Raw genomic sequence first — 11,739 nt, forward strand, 5'->3', positions numbered from 1 at the left:
CACATGCAACAAATCATGTGTGGACAACTACTGTCACACACCACCAGCTGACTGAGTTGCACATGTCCTTCAGAAACCCAGCATGTAAAACTTTGAAGAGGCCAATTTGTGTTTATTTGAGGGGAGGGAGTGTCAAACTTAAAAAGAAGCCACACAAATAAATTCATGGTCACTGAATTATGCAAGACCCATTAATTTTTCTTACTCTGCCCACTGGTGCTAGTAAGTACTTGGTTGCTTTTTGCCCCACTAGACCCAAGACACACAAGAGGCACCCTCAGGTACGTAGCGGTTTTCAGACTTGAGCAATTACACAGGTGCAACCTTGGGAGCAGAAGTCATTCTAAAGACTATACAAATAAAGCATTGATAAAGCACATTATCAAGAGGACTTCCACCTTACTTCACCTGATTATAAACCAGACCTTTCAAACTGCTGTACCGTGATTGGAACAGTCATAATGACACTGAAGGACCTCTCTTCCTTTGGAAAATATTGTACTTTACCCTCTTAAAAATAATGCTTATGAAATGGCATTTCTTGGACAAGCAAAAGAAGCTATTTAAGTACAGCTGCTCATTGACTAATCTCTTTAACAGTCCTTTACAGGAAGTGTCATTCACTACTAGGTAAGGAAAGAAACTCCAAAAGGTCACTTTTGCTTAAGGCCACCACCAAGAAAATGGTATTTTACATTTCTCCAATTCCAGTCTTGTGTTTAGGACTATGATACAGCTTCCCATATTCACCACAATCTCTATGCAGACTCTTTAATAAAACAATCTTGCAAGAGATTACCACAAGAACTGCATTATTTTTCAGCATTACTTCTACTTTATTCTGCAGCTTTTTGCACACAGCAGGGTCTGAGCTGAGGAGATAAGATGGATAAGATGTCTTCCAGCAACAGCCAGTATGCACACCGAGCAGCAAGATAAAAATCAGGAATAATGAGTTTCTGCGAGGAAGGTTACATAAGCAGCAATCCTCATTAAAACACAGTTTCACTGAACTGGATGAGCCTTATAGATGGAAATCATTCTGGGTTTAAATCATGCAACAAGCTACAAATTAAGAATTCTCTGCAGCAAATAAGGCAGATAACTCAAAATTCTTTATGTTCTCTTTCAATTCACACCCATTAGAAGGGTTTGGATTTTAGATAGGGTTTTTTTCCCCTCCTTGAATCAAACCAGCCTCAAACAAAGTGACTGTATATCTCTGGACTCCCCACACAGACAGCAAGACTCTTAGCAGATTTATAACAGATTCTTTAAATTCTTTAAGTCTGGCCAAGCTTTAGTTTATCTACTTCATTTCAATGGCTTATAGTGTGAAGGACAGATATCTTTATAAGAGGTTCTATACATTTCAGCTCAGTCTGAAGACAAATCCAAGTGAAACCCTTCACAAAAAAAAATTAAATCAGAAATGATGTTACAGTTACAAGATTTACACAAAAGAGGATGTCTTCAGAAAGACTGAAACAGTGACAGACAGAATTATAAAACCCTGAAAACCACACAACTCAAGTCCTGGGGCATAAAGTCTTAAGGAGGAGCTTTGGAAGTAACAAGTATGATTCAAGCCACAGGATAATGATATAAATATTCAGCACAGACAAAGTCTACAAAAAAAAAATTGACACCAGAGCCTCTTCTGTACAGTATATGAAGCTGCAGAATTTGACACCCATTAAAGCCATAAATATTGCCATTAGGAAGAAATCTTGTCCTGTCTGATGCCTCTCTCGAGAGCTCAGCATAAAACACGATCAGAAAATAAATTTTAAAACCCCAAAACTATTTTGCTGGGTTCCTTTATAGACAATGCAGGCCTCTGGTCCCATTAATGGCACAATTGTGGCCTTCAATTATTTACTACACTCCTGTTAGCAGAACAATCATACTAAAACTTCTCCTGAAGGTGTACTGAGTATTTTGTAGATGGTCTAAGCCTACAGCCACAGATAATACCCTAATGAGAAGTCTCATATACTTGACACCACCTTCTCAGACTGTCTAGAAAGCTAAGCTGCTTTAATCTCTTCATTAACTTACAGCTGGTTTAAACTGCTATGTCAGATTTTTAGATGCAGGAACACCCTGACTTACAAAGTCCTCTCAAGTATTCCAAGGAGCAGCAGCCTGAGGTAAGTGCAGTTTGCAGTTTTCAGGGTCTTGCTGTTTCCTAAGGATTCTAAAGAGCAGCTGGGCTTTTTCCTGAACTTTATTCAAAAGAATAAAATAGAATCATACTTTCCAAGACTATTCAGAACTGCTTGGGCTACAATTTACAAGATTATCAATCCATTCAGGTGCTGCTTGATTTTTTCTTTAGCAGCTGAAAAAAAAATTATACGATCTTTAAAGTATTTATATAAAAATAACAGTCAGCTTTTAAAAGAAAAAAAAAAAGCCTTATTTGTCTGCTGAAATCAATGGCCTTGATCTCCATACCAGCAAGCAGTTTCCTGCTCACAAGGAGGGTCACTTGTTCCACGAAGTCACAACTGCAGATAAACACACATTCCTCAGCTCTCAGAAACATGGGGCACAGCTACCACAGCACCTTCATCCACAACATCAGGAGAATCCCAGCCATGCAGTAATTGCTTGTTTATCTCACAATTTCACATTGCACTGCTGTATTTCAGTCAGTTTCTGACAGCACACTTGCACTGACAAATCCAGTGACTTCCAGCACTCAAGATAGAAGGTTATTGTTAGTGTTTATCTGAAAAATTGAATTCCAGCCTTATTCTTTGTAAGACAGCCTCAACAGCATACATACACATAATGGGATTGCTGTATCTAAGTCCTGTCCTTGAGAAACTCCTAAAGTCAGTGTATAAATTTCTGTCAAATTTCATAAGTAGACTGAAGGGGTTTTTTTAAAGTTTGACATAAAACAAACTGATACAAAATATCTCATAAAATTGCAATCTTTTGGCAAAACTTTATCCTGCATGCCAGCTCTAAGCAGTAAATTCATATAACACATCAGAAGAAAAGCTCCCTAGGCATAAGCATGATTAAAATACTGACAGACCTCCTTTTAAATGCTAACCATGCAGTATTAGTTAACTTTTTCATGTAAGTTTAGCTTCACTTTGAACCTCTCACTTTGCAGCCATTTAAGTTCAAAGGCAGAGAGTGAGCAGAATTTAAACTCCTCCAACATTTACAAAGAGAAGGGCAAATTCCATCAGGATCATCTATCAGCAGGGAACTCCTCAAACACTCAGAAAAATAAGTTTCAATTCAAATCCTGGAATCCTGAACCTTTATAGGAACTCACCAGAAGTTTGCAACAACTGGAGGTCACTGAAGACCCAGAAGTGATCTGGGTCTTTACAGGTCTGGCTTTTACAGAGCTAAGACTGCTCTCATCTGAACTGCTGCACACTATTTTAAGTAACAGTAATAATCAGTTTTCAGCTGTCAATCTGTTCACCTTCAAGAGCCCTCCTCTTGCCAAGCACTCTAAGAACGTGAGAAACATTTCATTTATTTTTAAAGGAAAGCCAGAAGCAATTGAATAGATGATAACAGAAATTCAGAAGTGATAAAACAATCTCCTACACCACTTACTCGTCCCCTAATTTTGAAAATAAAAAGACACATTCATATTTGGGTGAAGTCACCACATTTCCAGTGCTCTAGCAGAACATCACCTGCTTCCTTTAAAAGTGGGTCTAAAACCTCAACCACACCATTTATTTACAGCCCTGACCAAGGGTAATGTCCCTTGCAGTCAGATTTCACTAATTTGGAGCAGTATTTTCCTTCTCAACCAGCTGTGATCTGACAGGAGTCTGCAGACCCAGACTAGCAGGGTTTCTGTAAGAGCAACACTTCCTTGGTAACAATTATACATAAATGTGTTTAGAGCCTAAAGTTAATCTGATCACTCAAGTACCTATGCATTGTTATATAATTTTGAGTATTGCACATCACTCATTCTTTCAGATGAGTAAAATACTCTTAAAAAAACAAAACCAAAAAAAACCAGCAAGAAAACTTATTAATACTCAAGAACCAAGAAACTGCAAGATGCCTGACCATCTCCTTCAGATCAAAGCCTCCACATGGAATGGAAATGAATTTTAAACCAGATTTTCACTTAGACAGGCTTAAATATTAAAAAAAAAAAAATAGATATGCATTAGCCTAGCAAATACATAAAATGGAAGCAGGAAGAAATTTCTTTCCAATAAGGAATTTATAGTTTTCTGGTAAGAAGCTTCAGGGAACCAATAGAGGACATTACAACTCTACCAGGACAAAGACTCCCAAAATCAAAATTAGTTTCCTATCTTAATGAGGAAGGGATGACTTCAGCAGACATAAATCGTTTTACCTTAAGCAGAGGTAATCTCACCATCTGCTCATGTACATGTCACCACTCTTCTCTATTCCAGATGAGTTGCACAGCTTTCTTCCCAAAAGCACCCAAGGCTTGTAATAGCCTATTTATAATTTGTTCTACGCAAGCACAGAACGTATTATTTGCTAATTTCTTCACAAGAAGTACTTTATAGTTATCAGAAATCAGTGCACATGAATTCCCTGGAGTCCAAGCACTAAATACAGAAGCAATGATAACAACTCAGGCCATTTCCTGCATTCCTTATAAAGTAAGGCTCTGGCATACAGTAGCCAGCGCTTCCTCAAAACAAGTGCAATTTTCAAAGTAACTTTGAGGTTATTTTGCCATTAAAGAAACCAAAAATAAAAATACTTGAAGCATTTGCCTCACATTGCATCATAGCTAACTTAGGAATTAACAAATCTTGCCTGCATACCAGAGACGGTAGCAGTTTTATGGGAAATCAGGGCAAACTTAGCAAAATATGACAGCAGTAAAATACTGTGGAAAATATTAATCATCTGCAAAGGAATTCATGGCCAGACATTTGCCACAGCAGGAAAACTCCTTAGCAAAAAAAGAAACAAAAAAGTCACAGGAACTTTGATGTTCAGAAGCCCTCTCTGCCAGATGGATTCAGATTGCTACAAACTGAGAAAAAAAACTGAGCACATACTCATGTCATGACTTCTTGAAGTAAAGTTGTTATTCTCTTAAAATAATGTTAGGTTTAAACTGAGAGTTTTCTCAATAGCAAACAGTTCTGAAAGGTCAGTGTGATAGAACTGTATAGCTTAAACACTATCTTTCCACTAAAAATTTAGTAGCTTCTCTAACCCAGTCATTTTATTACAATTAGCAAGTGCCTCCTTACAAATGAGATTAACAAAGTTAACCAGAAAATTGAATCCATTTTGTTTCAGCTCATATCTACAGAACCTTCAAAGACAATTTCACTAGCTCAAATATGGCTGCAACTTTTAATTAGGCACAAAGCCTGAGCCAACACTCATTTCATTTGTTTTGCTCAAAGAATTCAGATCATAAATACCTAAGCAGGAACCGCATCGCTTCACTCTGATTTTGAAATTTCATATACGCCTAAAAAGTACAATTTCATCACAAAACCTTTGATCTCAAGGGCTAGGCAAGAATAGCCCTAGTTCTAGCACTAGAACAGGAAGTCTCAGCCTTTAAGTTCTTTCAACATCAGCAACAAATCCCTTGAAAAATCCAACCTCAGCTGTTTCACTGCTTATAAAAATGTATGAACTACTGAAATCAATTTTCACCCAAGACACTGTGCAGAGGATCATTAGTAGATGTGGCACACTTTGTAGCTGCTGTTAAATTTGAATCTTCAGGTTTTGATCAATGTTTCAAGAGACAAAGCATGGATGCATGTGTCATGACGTTCCAGGCAGATCTCAGGGAGGGCAGCTACAGATCCCCACAGATCATGTGTTTCCCATGGCCACACTCTTCCCTGCAATGGTCTGCACCACTGGCCACTGCAAGCCCATCCCTCAGTAGATGTGGGTACATGCAGATTTGGTACAGCAGGTTTGCAAGCTTACTCAGCACATTTCTGCTATTATACTCCTCCTCTCAAATTCTGAACCTAACCAGGACTCCATTTAGTCTGTTAAGAGATGGGGGTCATAAAGATAATTGAATTCCATGTAAGTTTCATAAAAACAAAAACCCTGACCCTGCCAAGAACACTGGGTGTCACAGCTAGAAGGAAACTGTAGCATGAGCTCATATAACTGGACACTGCAGATTTATCACCAGGATAAACTTTACAAATGATTGAATCATGGCAAGAAGTCCTTAAAGCCAAGCAGCAGAAGACACAAATCAACGGCAAGCTTGGCATGGGTTCCATCAGCTGTAGAACTACTCACCAAACTTTGCATCCCTGTCTTCCTCCCTATCCTGTCCTCAGCTCTCTAACAGCATCCTCCTGTTCTGTTCCTGCCCAGTATTTTCTGGATGCAGGTACCAGAAAAGAGCAAGAATGAAACTGATGGCATCCCAGGCTGTTTCATTCTGATGCACTGGGCCAAGAAAGTTTTTTCCATGCCTTACAGCCAAGCTTATTTCCCTCATTGTTTGACAAAGGCTAGGAATTCTAGTTCTGTTGCAATGTTTCTCCTTCAGAATAATGCTTTCAATTCCACTCCTCCTGTTTCAAAAGTTTGCTTTTAAAACCTTTGTACTGGCTCCCTTGCTCTACAGACACCTCCTAAGTGGTGCTGTTCTCCACGTCAGGGTGACGTACACAATCCCCCCACCAATCCTGCTTTTCAAAGGCTACTTGAAAACACTCGGGCAATACAAACTTTCACACAGAATCAACATTAGCTGCTGGCTTAAGGGAAGGCTTTTTCCTATTCTTTAAGCGAGGTCATTGTCCCAAATATTTTGATTCCCCAGCTGAATAATTGGTGCAGTAATTCCTGACTTGCAAAGTAATTTTATTCTGGAATATCACTTTCATGGAACAATTAAGGCTGGAAAGGACCTTAGTTATTCATGCAGTGTGGGGTCTGACCCCAGTAGAGCATAACAAATTACCTGGAGTATGTAGATAAACTAGTACTTGCATTAATCCTGATCCCAGTGGTACTAAACAGAAGATAGACAACATTTTAAACTACATATCCAATTTTATCAAAACCACTGAAAGTGTCTAGTGTAGGTAGAACAGAGAAAGAGGAAAGAAACATCTGTGCTGTCTGCTTTAATTACCACAACAGAGATCCCCAAACACCTTCCATATAGTTCTATAATATTTTGCAGCATAGAGAGAGGACAACGTTAAAATCTCATTTTTCCTAAATGATGTGCCTGAACTAAGCCCTGCAGACATCCTCCTAATGTCACAAAACATGGAAAACACAGCAAAATGCAAGAGGCTCACGATGCAAGGTACAGAGGCTGTTAGCACAGGGAGATGTAAACAACCCTCCCCCACAGAAATCCTATTTTACTCACTGTGCAGCAGTGCACAACACACACCTTCAACAAAACATCATCAAAAACATCCATGGGGAGGAAACATTGACACCTCAATGTGCCCACACTTAACTCTCTATCACTGTATTAGTATCACCCTACCAGTCTAACCTAATGCAATTCTGCTGCAGTAGCCAAATTATTTCCACCACTTGCTTCAGCAGCTGAGTTTCCCCTCAGGCAGGAAACTTGCACAGTTTCAGATATAACCAGCAGATGCTTCTTAGTCACACACCTCATATTCACAGGAGATTGAGCAGAATTTCTGATTACTAATTGATAGAAGAAATGCACCACTCATGTGTACCTCTGGGCTTTAACCATTAGAAAATACTAAATGCTTATCACATGTATTGATTCAACAATTACCAGGTTGTTTGGGTTTGGTTTTTTTACAGTACACAGGTAGAGACCTGAACAGGGTGGCTACACTCAGACCAAAGGTTCATCTCATCCTTATCTTGTCTCTAAAGGTGGCTTTGGAAATGCAAATAGGAAAAAGCTAAACCAACACAAACACTTCCTCAAAATACCCTTCTAGTCTCCACTAATTTGGTACTCAAGTACTTCCTGAATCCTGAGGTAACTTCTCTAAGATGAAGACACCTGATGAACTTTTTCATCAGGAATTTGTTCAGGTGGATGCTGAACTCAGGTAAACTTCCAGCTCCCACCTTATAACAGTACTGTGAGCACGCTCTGCTCCTCTGCTGTGACTACAACCTAAGCAAAAATCAGATCAGTTATTGATGACCTGCTCTTGATCAGTCCCTTACAAACATCAGCTACAACCTCAAGTATTTCCTCTGGGCCACCATGCTCTAAACAGCCTCCAGTGACAGTCTGAACCAGTGACAGTCCCTTAGCACAAACAGCACAAGCTCCTCACACACTACACACTGCAAGTTGTGGCTGGGTTTTTGTAAGCGATGTTTTGTTTGTAACTTCAAATTACAAGTTAATGAAACATGCAGACATACCTTCTCCCTCCTACTTCCATTTCTTCCCTCTGAAGTGACCATCACTTGGACAGCTTAATCTAAGGAAACACATTCAGGCTGCATTTCTACAAAGTTACAGACTGAAGTAATGCTTCTCAAAACTTTTTTTTATGTGAGCATTGACGAAAGCATTTCGTTCTAAAATTTTTATAGCTTAAGTGAGGTTTATCATTACTGGCACACTTGGAAACATTTCTTCCTTCCCTTCCCTGTCCAGTCTGCAAACAACTTCACCATTCTTCTCACAAAGTTACATCACACCAACCTCCTCACCTACAAAGGTGCTGGATGATGATATATTAGATGACTAATTTTATTGATGATAAAGACTGAACCCTGGTTCTGGTAATTAATTACACATCCACATGTTTTACTTAAAATAGAATGATATGTTTACACAGTTACACATCCATAAAGCAAACAACTTACATTTGTTAAGTTTTTAAACTTGTTATATTATCCTGGAAACAAATAAACACCAAATAATTTCTGTACTGACTTCAGACACTAAAAGGCAATACTTCTAAAACAAAAACAAAAAAGGAAGATCTTCACCTGAATGTCTTTAGGATTGATGTTGTATTTTATGAATTTGAGTCATGTCAGTGTTGGACTTAAACTGGCCTACCCACCAGTGCTACTTCACTGCAACTTTTGAAGCTCCCATAAGGCAGCCTTAAGATTGTTCAAGAGTTTAAAAGACAAACAACATGCAATCCTGCTCTAATAAAATCCAAATCTAGCATTCATTTTTCTAAATAACCCCACACCGTCTGGTGTTGGTCCCACATCAAAGCCTAAGACAACAACAAAAAAAAGCCTTCCAAAACATCACCTCAGCATTTTTATTCCTTAAACAACACTTTAATCCAAGTGTCTCCAGCTAGGCAGCAAATACAACAGCAACACTGAGTAAGTAATATCACCAGTTTCAATTTAGTTTGAGAAGCAAGAAACAAAGGAACACAGAATCAGTAATTTTTTTTTTACTTGACATTTTGAAATGCTTCATTTTCCATTTAAGGCATTTTCTTTGTTAGTACACAGAGAGTGACTCAAATCAGATAAAAATCACTTTTTCTATACAATCAGATAAAAATCATCAATTTCTATACAATGATTATATGTCCTCATGAACCTTTGAGTTCTCAGAGATGGCAGCAATAACCCACAGGAAAGAGGAACCTCAAGTGCATAAATCAGGATTACTAATGCACTGTAATTAAGACAAATCTATTTTATTAAGTCAATCAAAATATTAAATATTTCCTGAGATCTCCTCTGTATTTTTCATAAACAAGTATTTCTAAGAGACGTAAAATAATAATCAATACAGCACACCATTTAAGAAGATGAGACTCTAAATAACCTATTGCTTGTCTGGTTTGTGATCCTCTCCCCAAAAGGTCATTTAACTTCCAGTGTTTGTCATTTCTGCCTGTGTTTTCTCCCTCTGCCTTTATCTTCTATGCAGCTTTCTTTCACTGTCCTCTTATTCTTACCAGTTCTGCTCCAACTTGCTTTTATAAAAGAACAAACACAACCCCAAAAACCAAACAGAACTTGGTGGGAATTACAATCCCTTTCTCCCCCTCCCACAAATGTGCCAAGTGAGGCCAATTAAGCAACTTCTCTTTTTCCCAGATACATAAAGTTTTTTACAGGCCCACTCTCAGTGTTGGGAGAATGAAGCACACAACTGCCTTCAAAGCCAACAAAGCCATAGAAAAAAAATACTTTTGTCTGATTTCATTTCCCCTGTCCCATTTCTGCTTCCCCTTTGGATTCTTCATAAATCATCCATCACTACTACTCCTGAATACAGCTTATATTCAAAGCAAGTATTGCACAACATCTTGTACAAACATCAGATATTTTTTCTTACATTTTCAGTTCCCTTTGGGAAGAGATCTGCATTAAACATGCAATGTTATCTGTTGAAACCTCTGCATCTTTCCTCTAGCCCAAATCAGTTTAACTGTGCTATGCTCTAGTTTCAAGCTTGTAGTAAGTAATACAATGAGTAGAAAGACCACCAGAATCTCCTTTTCTTCCAAATGCTTTTCTTTTGACTGCATCTTGCTACCACGTCCTTCCCCCAACAACAGCATAGCTGAAGTGGGAGGTTACTTGTGCTAACAAAGGTGCAGGAATACCTTTTTTATTGTGTTGATACAGAATAATAAACTAGAGTGAGCCAAGAACAGCAAGGTACTCACAAACTTCCATGTATCACTAGAAATATCGGCAAAGCTCCAGGAGGAAACAGCAAAGCTGTTTAGGGATGAGCTTTGTAAACATCCAACTTTTCTGGAACCACAGCCACGCACCAACCCGGGGCGAGCCAACCCCGTCCAAAGGCAACAAGGTGATGAAGAAAAAGGAAACCTAAACCTGCTGGGTGTCTGCAGCGACCGCCAAGGTGCCCCCTACGCCGGGCACCTCCCGAGCTCCCCGCCACCCCGGAGACTTCACCCCCGGGTCCACACAGCACCTCCGGCACCTGCGGAGCGCGGGCAGCGGCTCCGGACGGCTCCGCGCCCCGAGCGGCGCCGCTCCAGCGCTCCAGACGCGCAGTTCCCGGCTGGAAGCGCTTCCCGCAGGCGGCGCCGCCGCCGCCCGGCTCGGGGAGCCCGCAGAGCCGCGGGACGGGACGGGACGGGCCGTGCGGACAGCGCCGCCCCGGGTCCGGGCCCGCCGCTCGCAGGTGCCGCCGGGCAATGCGGGCAGCACCGGGGCCGCGCCAGGGCCGCGCCGGCGGCGGCAGCGCCCGGAGGCCGAGGGTCGCGGCGACCCCCGGCAGGGGCGGGCGAAGCGGGGCACGGCGGGGAGCGGAGCGAGCGGCCCCCGGCAGGGCGGGGCCGGGACGGCGCGGGGCCCGCAGCTCGCCCCGACCCCCGGGGCTCCCCGCGCCTACCTCGGCCATTTCCCCTCGTCCCTGCTGCTCCCGGCGGGAGCGCTCCAGGCTGCGGGCAGCTCCCCCCGCTCCGCCGCGCTGCGCTCACTTCCGCCCGGCCGCGCGGGGCGGAGCGGGGCGGGGCGGGCGCCGCGCCGGGCCCGGCCCCGGGGCCGCCTCACCTGAGCCCGCACCGCCGCCGCCGCCGCCGCGCCCCGGCCCGTGCAAGGAGCTCGTCCCGCCGGGGCGGTCGTGGGGCCGGGTGGCGCTGGGGTGACTCTCCGTCATTTCCTCCCCTTATCGCCCGATCTTCCCAAGAATGCTCGGCATGACTGGGAACTTGCCCAACGCACCAGAAACGTCCGTCGGGGGGGCTGGAGCCGCGCCGCGGACACAATGGACTTCCTCAGCCGCCCACAGCGGGGGAAGGGCCGGGGCCGAGCGGTGAC

General features: G+C 41.9%; 1 protein-coding gene across 2 annotated transcripts in view; it reads right to left on the minus strand.

Moving 5' to 3' along the window:
* PIK3C2A (phosphatidylinositol-4-phosphate 3-kinase catalytic subunit type 2 alpha) overlaps positions 1-11,468 on the minus strand; it is a 50,617-nt gene extending 39,149 nt beyond the window's left edge. For both annotated transcript variants that reach the window (XM_054635522.2, XM_077179867.1), the window contains exon 1: positions 11,312-11,468. The gene's annotated coding sequence lies outside the window, so the exon portion shown is untranslated. The remainder of the gene's footprint in view (positions 1-11,311) is intronic.
* Between the last annotated feature and the right edge of the window lie 271 nt (positions 11,469-11,739).

The sequence above is a fragment of the Agelaius phoeniceus genome, chromosome 6, assembly GCF_051311805.1.
Source record: "Agelaius phoeniceus isolate bAgePho1 chromosome 6, bAgePho1.hap1, whole genome shotgun sequence".
NCBI lineage: Eukaryota > Metazoa > Chordata > Aves > Passeriformes > Icteridae > Agelaius > Agelaius phoeniceus.